Source organism: Montipora capricornis, chromosome 10 (genome assembly GCF_036669925.1).
Source record: "Montipora capricornis isolate CH-2021 chromosome 10, ASM3666992v2, whole genome shotgun sequence".
Taxonomy (NCBI): domain Eukaryota; kingdom Metazoa; phylum Cnidaria; class Anthozoa; order Scleractinia; family Acroporidae; genus Montipora; species Montipora capricornis.
The window spans coordinates 22,401,051-22,412,806 of NC_090892.1; positions in this window are offsets into that span (position 1 = coordinate 22,401,051).

An 11,756-nucleotide genomic window follows, 5' to 3' on the forward strand; every position below is an offset into this window, starting at 1 on the left:
ATGCTGGGTGATGTTGAAGACGATGTTTGAGGGGAATCAAACTTCGTTCAACAACATCCAACATCATGCAAAATGCATGGTGGCCAAAGGAATTCAACAATGTTGGATGATGTTGCACCAACATGTTAGACCCGTTTGCCCAGGCCTTCACGGAAAGAAACGTAATAGTGGACGAAAGCGCAAAAAGAATTCTGCCCTCCTAGCCCCCAACACAGTCCCCCAGTTCCCCAGTTCCCGGTTAGAAATGTTATGATGATGATGCCCAACAGAGTCTGCGATATCTTGCCCTTTGCTTGTACTGTAAACCCCTGTTTGTGTTGTAGCTTGCTGAAAACTCTACAGATGGGTAAAATAAACAACTAACTAATTCACTTTTCTTCGCATTTATTTATTAAAATGTCCTTTGGAAATATTTGGAGATGGCATTTCCGAAACCCTAAATTTCCAATTCTCTACGCGTGCATGCCCCCCAGGCCCCCCTAGTATGGAGCCTTCGGCGCTCGAAACATTCATCGCATGCGTACACATTCAAAATCTCACGCTAAGCCCCTGAGAAACTCACAGACGTTTCGCCTGCGCTCACTGGTTGTCTTGCAAATTACTTGGGGGATGCCCCTAAGTCAAGTTTTGACAACGTAGCAGAGGAGTTCTCAACAAATGACAAAACAAGTGCACCAGTTAACGCCAAGCTGACCACTATGATAGAAGAGCTTATTAAAGGTAATCTGTCTAAAACAAAGCTACTGGAGCTGGTCGAAAAATACCCAAGACCAGAAAATTGCAAATTGTTAGTCTCCCCAGAAGTGAATAGAGCTATTTGGAATCAGTTGTCTCCGAGCACCAAATCCACAGACAGGGTTCTTCAGACAGCTCAACAGTTATATGATTTTCTCAATTTATGCCACTATCAATGTGTGTGAAAAAGCATCTGGTGAGTTGAAGGCTACACTCGTACACTCTCTTCTTCTAACCTTGGTAAGGAACCGTGCCGGGAGCTGAATCTTCCCGGTCGAGAATCACTGAAACCAGACCTGAATGATCAGTTTACTTCTCTTTCTAACCAAACCACACCGATGACGAGTGACCTGTTTGGAGATGATCTTGGCAAAGAAATCGATGAAGTGAGTAGGACGAATCAGCTCTCCAGAAAACTTTCCTCAAAGAGAAGCAGTTGAAAAGGTTACCATCCCTACAATACTCAACATCGCCCAAGGTCATCTTCATTCTCTAGAGGTGGCAAGTCTTCTTCTGCGAGGCCTTTTTTAGGGGGAAAAGGGCTCCTACAGCAAGAAAGTAAGAGCAAGACCATCAACATCCCACTCCAGCAAGGAGACAAACCGCTAAACTGTAATCCTCAAGTTGGTTACATGAGTAGCATTGATAGTATTGTTAGGTCTGATGAAATTGCTTTAGAGAATGGCAAAGGATTACTTCCGACCTGTATATCTGTATCTGTATACCTGTGTATCTAACTGTGAACTTGAGTGTAATAATCTTCCTATACCGAATTGCATCCCAAGTTCCAGAAAATAATGATTTTGTGAACAAGCAGATCATTGAATAGTGCCAACCGGAAACAGGAGAACTTTTTTCTCCGACATTCCTAAAACCAAAAAAGGAACCTGGGGTTTACCTGGCCCTAAATCAGGCAGTAACCTACCATAATTTCAAGATGGATACTCTTGAATCTGCCCTTAGGTTGTTAAAACCAGGGTGTTTTGTGTCCTCCATAGACTTACGTAATGCTTACTATTCCATCCCTATATCACCTAGCTTCAGAAAATATCTCAAGTATTCACGAAGGGGTCTTCTGTTCCAGTTTTGTGCCCTACCCATGGGTTTGACAAGTAGTCCTCGCCTCTCTACAGGCAAGTATGAACAATGAACTCTCTAATGTGAATTCCTGGCTCTGTGCTAATAAACTTTCTCTTAATATTGAAAAAACTAGTTTTGTAATTTTTCATCCTCCTCAAAGGAAAGTAACATTCAACTTCCACCTAACTCTAAATGGGAAGCAGTTGCAACAGGAATCTTGTATTAAATACCTAGGAATCTTAATTGATTCAAATTTATCCTGGAAACCTCAAATCGCATGTACTATAAAGAAAATTAAAAGAAGTGTAGGCATCTTGTCTAAGCTTCGCCATTATGTTAATATTGATATTCTTACTAATCTCTATTATTCTTTAATCTACCCATTTCTGACCTATGGTATAATTATCTGGGGTAATACATACTCAACTACACTTCAGCCTTTATATATTTTACAGAAAAAAGCAGTTCGATTTATGAATTTTTTTTACATTTGATGAGCATTCAACTCCACTGTTTAGATTATTAGAAATTATGAAGCTTTCTGATCTTGTTACATTTCATATTGCACTTTTTATGCATAAATTTCATAATAACTCATTGCCTTCGAATTTTGATACCTTCTTCAATTTAGTGCTTAACATTCATAACTACAATACACGAAGTGCAGCAAATCAATCTTATTACCTGCCTCGAGCTAGAACAAACTATGGAATATTTAATATTCGCTTTCAAGGACCAAAGGTATGGAACTCTCTTGGGAAAGATATAAAGTCAACTCCTTTTAGTAAATTTTAAAAAAAACTAAAAAATGAATTGCTGTGCCAATATTAATTTCATTCTGGTTTCTGTTTTCCCTAGGGTAATGAGTTTCTTCTCAGTTTATTCTGTGATTTATTTGCTGCCTTAAATTTGATTTTTCGTTTATTATATTCAGGATTTCATCCAAGTTTATCTGTCCTTCTCCCCATGGCTTGTAAATTTTGTTTGTCCTTTTTATAGTTATCTATAGTTCAATGTGTGTGTGTGTGTGTGTGTGTGTGTGTATGCATCATTCTGACCCTTATGTTGTAATTTATTCTATGTAGTTTGGTTTCCTAGCCTTGTTAACTTTCTAGTTATTTTAGGAAGCCAACACCCCATTTAGCTTTAATTCTTACTTCATGTACATTGATTTTTTTTTCAAGTATAAGGGGTCAATAAAAAGTTGTTGTTGTTGTTAAAAAAAAAGTCGTTGTTGTTATCTTTACCAAGGTGTTAAAACCAGTTTTTGCCATCCTGCGCACTCAGTACGGACATAATTGTTTGGGTTATCTTGATGACTCTTTTTACACAGCGGACTCTGCTGAGGCCTTCCGTGAGGCTACCTTACATGCTGCCCAGTTGTTTAGTAGCTTGGTTTTTGTCAACTCGGTGAGGGTTAATATGCCCTCCCTCACAGTTTTTTCTACTTCCCACACCCTGCTTTTTCTCTTTTTCTGTATCAGGAGTCCATCATGGCTTGTCTGTCTTCGTTTGTATTTTCATAACCGTGTTCACAACCTCTAAAAGTCTGATTATCCACGGCGGCACATGTGCATCTCATGTTAACCCTCACCGAGTCACCCTGGATTTGGTAGATTCGCAATCGAACTTCACTTTACAGGTAAGGCTCATTCAATTCTTTAATTAATTCTCCTCGCCGATAAATCTGAATACAGCTGGTCGACCGTTCAGGAATACAAGAAGACCAAGATCGCCGATGATTCAGATGACGAGAAAAAGATGTATAAAGTTAAAGCGTGTGCCAAGGCACATCTCAAGCAATCGGCCGACAAGCAGAGATAAACGTCTTCGAGTTTTACTGGTAGAAGAGATGTGTCGACCCAGGATTCGATTCTCAGGCAGCATATGGAGAGCGTAATTCTGTTTCAAGCAGATTCCAACAGTTGATTCGCTGAGTAGGAATCGCGTGAAGCCAGGTAACTGTTTCCAATGTGGAAATCCAAGACACTGGAGAACTCAGGGCCCAACGTTTCGGCCCAAGAGCAGCTCGAGCATCTAACTAGAAGAACAGGAAAATTACGATCAAGGTGTAGTCAATCATGCAATTCCTTTGTCAGTGAAAGTTCTTTAGAGTTGTTGATGATGAACATTTTCCCGGTGTAGGAGTTTATTCTCCCATGTTAGAGTTTTCTTCTCTCGTCTTTGAATGCGAGTCTACTCAGATAAACTGCAACATCTCAGTTGGGGTCAGGTCAGCTGAATGTATTGCTGAATGGGGAAAAATCGGAACTCCCAGTTTGTTTCAATTGGAAGACAATCGCGATCGACGGCTATAACATTCCTTTTCTTTCCTTGCTCCCTCAAAACATAGCGCCAACATGAGTAAAAGGGAAAGTGTAACCACGGCTATTGAATTGTCAACAACATATCGCAATGTTTAACACAATGGATGTTTGGTTTTAATCTAACCGCAAAAAGAAAAAAAGCCAGTCAATAGTTTGTAAGTATTTATTTCTGTTCAGGTTTCATTTCATCTAGATATATTTTGCAACCGAAATTTTGCCTCTTTTTAGTTGAACCACTTAAGTTAATCGCCGCTCGTTCTCTTCACCACATGTGAAACACTACACTGGAATGTTAGTTCTATCTGATATAAAAAAGTGCGTTCAAATTGTTGTTTGTTGCCTAAAGTCTACAATAAGCTTAAAAACTATTGAATAATCGTCGATGAAAGAAACTCAACTTTGGGTCAACTGGAAGATATTTTCGCCGTGTTCTTAAAATACAATAGGGACCTTAAGATCTACGACGGCGACGTCGACGAAGACGTCACCTCAAAATAAAACTTTGCTCTAGTAAAAGTCTTTAGCGATTATTCCATCTCGTTCACGTCGTACAATGTGGGCGAAGTATCCTAAAAATAAATTGGTACGAGTGGTTTCAGACTGAAAATAGAGAATGAAAGATTCTCTGTTGCATGCTCACGTTGTCGTCAAAACCTAAAATTTAGTGATTTCACGTCGTCGTCACGCAGAGAACCGCAAAAATATGAGCTAAGATCCGTGCTGCACGTGCAGCACGATTATTTATGCTCTTTTTACCAATGATATCATTGTTTTGTGGCGTTTTCGTCGACGTCGTCGTCGTATATCTTAAGCTCCCTAATGTGACGCAACGAGTCGATCAAATGGGATCAACTTTGCTTGGTATCTCGCCTCAGCCCAAAATGGAATCACACAGAAATCTCTACTCAGATGCCGGCGCAAATTATCCCCGAATCACTCGTTCAAACAGACGGTTTCTGGACCGAGGAGCAAGATCAGAAAGCATTTATCGACGGAAAAGAATACCAGCACGAAAAAAAGCTAACGTCACAAAGTAACGAAATGAAGTACAACAACTCATTGCTGATTACAAAAACATCGATAAACTGGGTGAGAAATTTGCTGAACTAGATAATGCTATGAAAACCTTCAGAGACGCACATGGGAAATATCATGCTGAAGTTACAGATGAATTTGATATCGATGAATCTAAGGAATGGTATGATTCCGAAGAGGCGAAAGTCTCTCAATCTCTTGACAGAATTACTGCATGGATAAATACTGAAAAACGTGAAATTGAAGAAACTATTGTCGATTTCATGTTGAATATTTCAGCCGCCCTTACATGTTGAAGCTTTTAGCTAAAACATATGTGCAGCGGTGCTGCGAAACAAGTTTCAGCACTCTTTGCACCGTGTGACACAAACGGTCGAAACTTTTTCCGGAGGGTTGAAACTGGTCTCGAAATTTTGTTACCAAATTCCCGCAAAACAAGTCGATACTAGTTCCACGACCCTGGCGTGTAAGTTGCAGTCTCTGATTGGTTTACGCGGCGTAGCGTTACAAGATCGAGCGAGACCATTTTCACGAAGTGGTGTTACACGGTGAAACTTGCGTTTTTATCACCACTGGGATCGTTGCGAGCGTTGCATAAGTGGCAAGCGGCTGTACTTTTCCTGAAACTCGTCTCCCAATGGAAGTTCAACAAAGTTTCATGACTGACCGACAATGTTACTCGGTGCAACGCGCGCCGTTACACAAAAGTTTCAGCTAAACGTTTCAACGTGTAAAAGCGGCTTGTAGGGTTTCACCTCAGGACTCTGTTACCAATATTGGTAACATCTGCCAGGAACATAGATGTAATCAGCTTGACCAGTCTCTCAATCTTATTGAACACGTTGAAAATATCTTTCACGTACATAACATAGCCAAAATTTTTTTCTCTTTGGCCTGCCAGAAAAGCTGATCGGTGAGCTGCAACGTGTGCAAAATTCAGTTCTCCGCCTTGTTACACGAACCCGAAAATATTATCATATTACGCCTATTCTCAAAAAGCTTCACTGGTTGCCTGTTCGACAACGTATGACTTACAAAGTTCTTCTTTTCACTTTTAAAGCTCTTAATAATATGGCGCCTAAATATATTACTGACATTGCGCACAGTTCTCACAGATAGTACTTCCTAAGAGCTTTCAACCTACTATTTTCAAAGAACTTCATCAAGAAATTAAATTCGCAACATAATAGGCACACAACGAGTAGTAAGAATGCAATGCGTGCGTACGCGGCTGAAGTAATATGCAGCACGAGAGTTTCGGCCTTTCAGATTTTTAAACTCGTGTTTCGCATGTATAGTAAGTTGCGTTTACACGCTGAAAGTTTAATCTAGAGAACATATGACGTCACTTTCTCCTAGATCCAACCCTCTGAGGTCCAATCGGTCATTTTTGAACGTGAGTAATGGCGGACTGTAAAATCCAAATCCAGAAGTCGCAGGGAGACCTTCAGGTTGTACAAACGAAGTATGTTGTAATCTTCTGGCAGAATCTCGAATATCGTAATGAATCCACACTTTCATCAGACCGGCCGTTGTATAGACAAACAAGGGCTCTCTCTCTCCAGATGCAATGATATCACTCTTTGTGGCATCATCGTTGTTAAAAACCTCAGCTGGCAACTCAAATTGTGCATCTTTCATAATCTTTTTAAGAGCCAAACACTTACCCCATGTATTCCTGACGTTGTATCACATCCTAGAACTGCGTGAACAAAAACAAATATTTGCGCAAATTTCTTGTCCCAGTGCAGCTGCCTTGGTTTTCTTGATATCCCAAATCTTTCTTCTCGTTGACCTTTGCTTTGAATGAGTATTGAAAAATAGATCACGTCGAGTGCTTGTGTCAGCATGATGACAGATCAAAACTAGGAGGTCTGTGTCATCTCCTACAAGGACTTTTGTGATGAAATGGTATATATGAAATGAATCATATATGAACTGCGGATATGAAATCAAGTGAAGCTATGATCTTCGCAGTTATGAGCGCAATTTTTGCAATTGCGTAGAGAAGTTTGAACAATTCAGGACTTCAACCCCGTTGGACTTTTGCGATTAACATAGCAGACCGAACGGCCATTTGGAGTATAATCAGGTCTTGGTCTCCCGGGGCATGGATAATATTAAATCCCGAAAGTTGCAGTTCCTCCCCAAGTATCTTTATGCTTGTTGGCGGTATTCCTTAGAAACCCGTCCTTCTTTAGCTTCAAAACCATGTCACTATCAAAGTTCACTGATGGACCAGAGATTCCGGATCTTCTTTGATGAGCGCATTCCTTTGTGGAAGGTCCCTCTTCGTATCCATCAAATTCTACCGTAGCCTGACCGTACCCTTGGGTCACGTGTTGTACATTAAGCGAGCGAATTTCGGTGTAGGTAAGGCCTCCTGGCCAGGGAATGCTATAGAGGAGAACGCCGCCATCAAGAACACAGAGAACCTTTCCTGTAGGCTGGGTTGTTTGTTCATTCTTCGTTCGAGTCCAGATAGCGTCAGCCAGGACAAACGTATTAGCTTAAGGTGGAAGGAGCGAGGAATGAAATAATGCTGGGGCCGGTTGCTCGAAGCCTGGTTAGCGCTGGACAAGGAGATAAAATCGCAAATTATTTTATCCTGTTCATTACAACGTCTTCGCCGCAAGGTTTTGAGAGATACAACTTTGACACTTGAGACCCCGTTGAATGAAGCAAGAGCGCTTGAAATCTCAGAAACACAAGCAAAGGAAATCGAATCGTCGGGAAATGCTAATGGCGTACTCCCTCCGCCGGTTCAGAAATCTCGGGCGAAAGGAAATTGTTATAATTGCGGTGAAAGTTGGCCTCACGATCCCAAGACTGGTTGCCCAGCGCGAAACCGTAAATGCAACTCGTGTCACAAATATGGCCATTATACAAAATTCTGCTCAGCCAAGAAATCGACAGGTCACGCTCGCAATTCACACAAAGGTAAACAGCACCGTGAACGTAGCAATTTCAAGGGAAAGCCAGAACAAGAACAACGCGTACACCAAGTAGAACCAGATTACGGGCAACATGAAACCCTGTCAAGCTCAGATGGTGAATACACCTTCAGGTTAGAAAGTACAGCCTCGAAGCTCAGTGCTCCTTTTGTCTCGTTGAATATAAAGGCGTCTCGTGCAAGTTCTTAGCAGACTCTGGGGCCAGTGTAAACATCGTAAGTTTTAGTGCATCCAGGGCGTTTGGTGTTGTTTTGCAATCTTGTGACACAAAAGTCTATGCTTTCAACTCGTGCGATCCTCTTCCCGTGAAAGGGAAAATCTCAGCCCTTGTGGAATCAAAGTGTAGTGCAGTCAATGCTGAGTTTCTTGTGGTAGAGAGTCAGACTTCTCTTCTGGGATATGCCACAGCTACCGAGTTGGGAATATTTCAGATTGCAGATGCTGTATGTGTGGAGAGAAACATTTTTCAGAGATACCCTAGTCTCTTTACTGGTCTTGGAAAAATGAAGAATGTTGAAGTCAAGCTTCATATTGATGAAAGTGTGAATCCAGTTCATCAAACACATCGAAGAATCCCGTTTCACCAGCGCAAAAGCCTAGAAGCCTGTGTAGAGTCCCTGCTTAGAGAGGACATTATTGAGCCTGCTGTTGGACCAACCCCCTGGGTCTCTCCAGTTGTTCTAGTCCCCAAGCCAAAACAACCTGGTGGCGTTCGACTGTGCGTAGATATGCGTGAAGCAAACAACGCCATATCCAGAGAGAGACACTTTCTACCCACCCTTGACGAAGTGATACACGATCTAAATGGTGCTACTGTGTTTAGCAAGCTAGATCTTAACCAGGGTTATCATCAGTTGTCGCTGCATCCTGATTCAAGGCACATCACCACGTTCTCTACACATATCGGTTTGTTCAGGTACAAACGTCTCAGTTTTGGCATCAATGCTGCTGCTGAAAAGTTTCAGAATGTTATTGCCTCTGCCATTAGTGACATTCCAAATGTTAAGAACATTAATGATTAGTTTCATAATCTATGGAGTGAATATACAGGAACATGATAAGGCTCTGCGCGCAGTACTGGCTCGCTTTCAAGAGCTGAACCTTACCCTTCGCAAAGACAAGTATCAATTCTACATGCCTCGAATTGAATTCTTTGGTATGATCTTCAGTGGTAAAGGAATGTCAGCTGATCATGCCAAGATAGAAGCAATCAAACAAGCTGATGCACCAAACTCAGTGAGTGATGTTCGCAGTCTACTTGGAATGGCGAACTATGTTTCTCGTTTCATCCGCAACTATACAGATATTGTTGCTCCTCTACGTGACCTCACTCATAAGGGCGTAGAATTCAAGTGGCAAGAGGTACACCAACAAGCATTAGACCAGCTTAAGTGCAGCCTTACTTCAGATGATGTCATGGCGTATTTTGATCCTCGCAAGAAAACCGTTCTGATAGTGGATGCCAGTCTAGTTGGATTAGGTGCTATGTAACACAAGATGGGAAAGTGATCGCCTATGCAAGATTGAGCGTGAAGCACTGGCTATCGCTAAGGGCTGCCACCATTTCTGGATGTATTAGCTGGGAAGCCACTTCAAAGTGAAGACGGATCACAAGCCCCTGTTGCCTATATTCAACAAACCGACTTCTTAAGCTTCAGCAAGAATTGAAAATTGGCGTCTTTCAGTTTTTCAATTGGCATATTGATTCCTCAGAATCTTTGCCAATGCCCGGGATGAGCTGACTTCAGTGGATGGAAAATTTGTCCTTCGTGGAAATCGCATAGTCATTCCTGATGCCCTTCAGAAACGTGTGGTAGAACTAACTCATGAGGGCCACCAAGGATTAGTCAAGACGCGCAGTTTGTTAAGGTCTAAAGTCTGGTTTCCAAAGATGTACCCTGCTGATGATGAAGTTGTCAAGAATGTCAGATTGCCACACCCAAATCCTCTCGTAAACCATTGAAGATGACTCCTTTGCCTGATGGTCCATGGCAACATGTTAGTGTAGACTTTTGTGAAGTTGCTGGACATAATATGCTGGTAGTGATCGATGATTTTCAAGATTCCCTGAAGTTGAGATTGTGCATTCTACATCTGCGAAGGAAGTTATCCCTAAAGTAGATCGCATATTTGCCGCCTATGGTGTGCCCCAAGTTGTCAAGTCTGACAATGGTCCTCCTTTTAGTGGACATGAATTTGCCCAATTTGCCGAGTATATGGGTTTTAAGCACCGTTAAGTGATTCCTCTATGGCCTGAAGCAAATGGTGAGGTGGAACGCTTTATGAAAATGTTTGGAAAGGTACTCCGAACCACTACAAGCTGGAAGCAACAGATGTATCAATTCCTTCGGAATTATCGAGCAACCCCTCATTGTACCACTGGTGTTGCCCCAGCCACTGCCCTGTTTGGAAGATCAATCAGGATAAAGCTGCCCTGCCCTATTACTGTGTCATGTGAAACGGATTTTAATCCAACAGTAATTCGCGAGCGAGATACATATCAGAAACTCAAGATGAAGAGTCATGCTGAAAGTAAGAGGTCTGACATACAATTTGGAGATACTGTACTGGTGAAGCAGCCAAAGCTTGGAAAGCTCTCGACACAATACTATCCAGTTCCATTGACAGTCACAAGCAAGAACCACAGCATGTTAACAGCTGAAGGAGATGAGCGGAAGGTTACTCGCAATTCTCTCACTTTAAGAAGTTTCTTTTAGATGTGTCAGCTAGTTCCCTCAGTGATGTGGACATGCCAAACCCCGTCACATCTCCTGTGTCAGAAAGTCAAGACGACACCGGCTCAGTGTTAGTGGACCCCAGTGCCAGGACCCCAGCTGATCTACAACTAAGGAGGTCTACACGTGTGTCCAAACCACCCATGAGGCTCATTCAAGAAATATGATCAAAGACTTTGATTGACATTGTTGTTGTGTTTAATTGTTTTGAACTCTAGTACTAGTCTTGAGAAACTCTCATGAACATCGTAAGGCTGTGGAGTTAAGATTGGAGTATAATATTCCGAACACTTACCAGGCTAAGACACTCCAAGAACAGTATCGTCGGTTATATAGGACTTACCAATGATAGTTTTTCTGCATGGGTTTTTATTGTTATTTTATTGCATTTTTCTTTTGCGGGTTAACGTTAGATTTCTAGTTAAAGGAAAGGAGAATTGTAATGTTCATGTCACGTTTTGTGTGACATTCAAACCGCGTGCTTTTACGTCAGCAAGGCATGATGGGTTGGATATAAAGAAATGGAGTTGAACTGTTGCTTTAAAATGGCCGCTGTGTGTTTTTTTTAATTAGTGTCTCGTGTGATCTTCTTTTTTGTTTGATAACAGCACATTACAGTAACTACTTGGTATTTCTTACGAAACGAGTAGTGAACAAGGTGATATATGAAATAAATCATATACTGAACTGCGGATATGAAATCAAGTAAAACTATGATCCTCGCAGTTATGGACGCAATTTTAGCAATTGACTTCCTTGCTTGGTAGGTTAGAGCGTCGCACCGGTATCGCGAGGTCACGGGTTCAAACCCCGTTGAGTTCCTGTATTTTTCAGGCTTCTCCACGCAATTGCTAAAATTGCGTCCATTAAAAAAATGCAAGGATCATAGC